Here is a 4,562-nt window from a genome sequence, read left to right as displayed (position 1 = left end):
CCCCCTCCCACATATCTTTCAGCCCTCTTTGGCCAACCCCTCATTCCTGATGAAGAGCTTATGCTTGAAACGTCGACTCTCCTGCTCCTCGGTTGCTGCCTGACTGGCTGCACTTTTCCAGCACCATACTCTTTGACTCCTTACTGTGCTAATACCAGGTATGGAGGAACTGTCTTGTGAGAAGATTTTGAGTAGGTTGGGCCTATATTGATTGAAATTTAAAAGAATGAGAGATGACCTTATTGAAATGTACAGAATTCTTCATGAACCTGACAGAGGAGATGTGGAAAGATTGTCTCCCCTTGTAGGGAGAATCTAGGACCAGAGTGTCTAATCTCATAATAAAAGCTGGCCCATTTATGACAGAGATGAAGAGGAATTATTTCTCTCAGATGTTAATGACTCTGTGGAATTCTTTACTACAGAGGACCATCAAGGTTTTGTTATTCAGTATATTCAAGGGCTGAGTTAGATGGATTATAGGGAAAGGGCAGGAAAGTGAAGTTGAGGATCATCAGATCAGTATTATCTCATTGAATAGTCAGCAGACTCAATGAGCTTAATGACCTACTTCTATCTGTACATCCTATGTTTTAGATTTCTTGGTAACTTTTATATTGATGGCTTCTAGTAATACTCTGTCCCACAAGAGGAAACATCCTGTCTGTATCCAATCTATCATAAGTTTAATAATTTAGAAGGTTGCAATTAGGTCACCCCTTTGCCTACATACTTGGACCTTAACTTTTTTTCCAAAAATATACTTTATTCATAAAATTTGTAAAAGCCTAATTCAATAAACTTCAACCTGAAACTTTCAGAAAATACAATGAAATTCAAATTGTCTCCTTAACCACTCTTCTGTGCCTCAGTATAATTGCAATACTCCTAATATTTACAATATGCTTTCCATGTTAGGAGTACAGCCTGTGGTCAAAATATTTCATGTTAAAAAGTTCAATAGAATTATACTTTTTTTCTGTACGCCATGTCCCAATCTGAAGTACATTAATACAATTTTAATATTCACAAACATTAACATTTACATCACAGAAGACCATTCATCACATCCTGCCTAATAACAAAGATCTAATGACACTTATCCCATTTTCCAGGCCTTGGGCAATATCCCTGGAGGCTAAAGCAACACAACTGCATGTCTAGCTATTGCTTAAATGTTACAGGAGTTCTTTACAGAAACTAAATTCCACAATCCTCTGAGTGAAACTTCCTGCTCAATTTCCTCTTTGCCTTCTACATCTTGTCTTAATTCTAAGTCCCTGGATATTGACCCCTCAACTTACAGAAAACAAAATCTTGTCTATGCCCTTCATAAACTTATACACCTCTCAAACTTTGGTGCTCCAAAGAAACAATGCTTGCCTATCCATTCTTTCTTCATAGTTCTAGGCTAAGCAACATCCTGGTAAATCTCCTCTGTACCCTCTCCAGTGCAATCACATCCTTCCTATAATCTGGTGACCAGAACCGCACATAGTACCGCACATAGCCTAACCAGCATTCTGTACAGTTCCAGCATATCAGTTCCAGATTTGAACATTCGTGCCAGGGCTCCTGCTATCACCTTCCTAGCTTCCCTTAACAGCCTGGAATAGGCTTTTTAATACATAGAATAGAATCCCTAAAGTGTGGAAACAGGCCATTCGGCACAACAAGTTCACACTGACCCTCCGAAGATCATCCCACCCAGATCCATTCCCCACTCTATCCCTGTAACCCTACATTTCCTGCTAACCGACACATCCCTGAACACAATGGGCAGTATAGCATGGCTAATCCACCTAACTTGCACATCTTTGAACTGTGGGAGGAAATCAGACCACCCAGAGGAAACACACACTGATACAAGGAGAACATGCAAACTCCACACAATCACCTTAAGGTGGAAACAAACCTGCGTCTGGCACTGTGAGCTAGCAGTCCAAACCACTGAGCCACCATGCTGCCAAATCAATACATTGATATTCACGAGAAGGAAGGGGAACCTCTGTTTTCTATCAGGTCAGCGGTCCCGTTGTATGTGCTTCCTGCGCAGAGGAGTCGGGTTGTAACAATCCATATGTACAACCCCCACGTCCCAGCAGCAGATGTCCTGACCTTCCTGAGAAGATACGTACAGGTCGAGGGAGAAAGCACTGATGTGGTCGATCCTTTCGGGATCTGGATGAGCAAACGACAGGTCAGGGTAACCCTGAGGGTCGATGCCAGTGGGAACATCCTCCACCCACCCTCCAGCTTTGCCATCGGAGGAAACAGAGGTTACCTGACATACGCAGGGCAGCCGAAAGTGTGTTGAACCTGTGGGAGGTCAGGCCACATGGCGGCGGATTGTAAAGTGACCGTCTGTCGAAACTGCAAGCAGGAAGGCCACCCGACCAAGGAATGTAAGGAGGCCAAGAAATGTAATCTGTGCGGAGAGGCGGGCCACATGTACAAGGCCTGCCCTAGACAAGGGGCCGCCACATATGCACAGATGGCCGGAGGTGGCAACATGAGCCATGGACCGCCTGAGACCAGCAAGGTACCACAAAACAGCACGGGAACGGTGTCTGGAGGCACCCAGAAGGAAGGGCGGGCTGTAGCGGAGCAGACAGCAGACAGCGGGGAGGTGCAGCAGCCGATCCAAGCTTCCTCAAGACAGACGGAGGAAATGGAAGAGGAGGGAACAAAGGAGGCAGAGGATTGAATTACTGTCAAAAGCAGGAAGAAGAAACCTCACTAGACTCCCAAAGCCACCCAGCAAAGGAGGAAGCGACACCTATACAACGAGGATACAGGCAGTTCTTCCGACGGTGAGGACGGGCACAAGGAGGGTCGTCACCAGAGGAAGAGACAGAGCGCCGCGGGGAAAAAGGAGGGCAGCACCACCCAAGCAGGAAAAGACAATCCCTCTGAGGGGATGGGTAAAGACCTCCCCCCACCCAGTGAGAACCACGAGGTACCCACCTCCCCACAGCTCCAGGTAACTGGGAGCAGCGGTCCTGTGACAGCCCCGCTGTCAGAGAACTGGACTGTGCGGACCCTCGGCCCGACCCGAAGATACCAGAGCGGGGAAATGGCCCCAGCGTGGAGCCGGACAGCTACCTCAGCCCTGGGAAGGTCCAGCGGTTTGCTGTCACCACGGGGATGCACACAGCTACCCCAGAGAGGCAAAACCAGCAGCAAATGGACACTGGTAACCTCGTAAACTGTTAAAATGGGGATAAGAGTTGCCAGCATCAATGTGCCTAGCATCAAATCGGCTACGTGATGTATTTCTACGATGGCCTTCCTGGCCAACGTTAAAGCCGACGTCCTGTTTCTGCAGGAGTCTGGGATACCGCACCTCAGCAGCGACAGGAGATGGTCGAGCTTGTGGGCCCATGGGCCGTCAGTTTGGTCAAGGGGCAACGATAGCCGCGCCTCCGGCCTGGGTATCCTGATGCAAGGAGGCAACTTCACCATCTCCGAGGTTAAGGAGGTGGTGGGCAGTGACTATTCCTGACAGCGGGGGCCTACAAGTCAAGGCCTCCCTGTACATGGATGACGTCGCCGTTTTCTGCTCAGATCCGCTGTCCGTGCACAGACTCATGTGCATATGTGACCAGTTCAAACAGGCCTTGGGGGCCAAGGTCAACCGAGGCAAGAGAGAGGCCATGCTCTTTGGGAAATGGGCCAACCAATCCTCGATCCACTTCACCGTCAGGACCAACCACATGAAGGTGCTGGGTATTTGGTTCGGGGGAGCTGGGGCATGCACCAAGTCTTGGGAGGAAGCTACGGTCGCTCTCCATCGCGGGAATAAACCTGGACATACGTGTGTGGCACTATCATTGCTGTTATACGTGTTCCAATTTATATGGAGTTCAAAGATGGACCAGGTCCGAAGGGACTCGATGTATAAAGATCTGGGCAACGGGGGAAAAAATACACCCAACGCCACCCTCACCCTGATGGCCACCCAGAACTTTCCAACAAGCACCAAGACATGGCTTGGCTGGTGGTGAGAAGGGCTCTGCCTGTGAGATCCTTTATGCACGCCTGGACTCTCAGCCGCACCGTATGCTACCCTCGAAGTGGCTGCGGGGGGGACGAGACTGTCACACACCTCCTTCTGGAATGTGCCTACGCAGAGGAAGTCTGGAGAGGAATGCAGTGGTGTTTGTCGAGGTTCAGCCCGAGCAGCGCCGTGACGCGGGACTCTGTGCTCTACGGTCTGTTCCCGGGATGCACACCAGATGAATATCAACTGTGCCTGGAGGATCATCAACTCGGTGAAAGACGATCTCTGGGCGGTCCGAAACCTGTTGATCTTCCAGCTGAAGGAGTTGACCCTGACTGAGTGTTGACCATTCCAAGGTCCAGGACTACGTGTTGAGGGACACGCTGAAGCTTGGGGCCAAGGCGCGGTGGGGAAAAAACCACTTAGTAACATCTGCCTGTCTGAGAAGAACAGGGGGCCCACGCAGTCACTTGGGCTCTGCTGACGCCTCAGCTAAATATATGGATATATGATTGATAAACGTACAGACCTGTATATACAAATGATAAATTCTGATCTC

The sequence above is a fragment of the Chiloscyllium plagiosum genome, chromosome 39 (genome assembly GCF_004010195.1).
Source record: "Chiloscyllium plagiosum isolate BGI_BamShark_2017 chromosome 39, ASM401019v2, whole genome shotgun sequence".
Taxonomy (NCBI): domain Eukaryota; kingdom Metazoa; phylum Chordata; class Chondrichthyes; order Orectolobiformes; family Hemiscylliidae; genus Chiloscyllium; species Chiloscyllium plagiosum.
The sequence above is the reverse complement of the archived record's forward strand: the minus strand, read 5'-3'. Positions refer to the sequence as shown.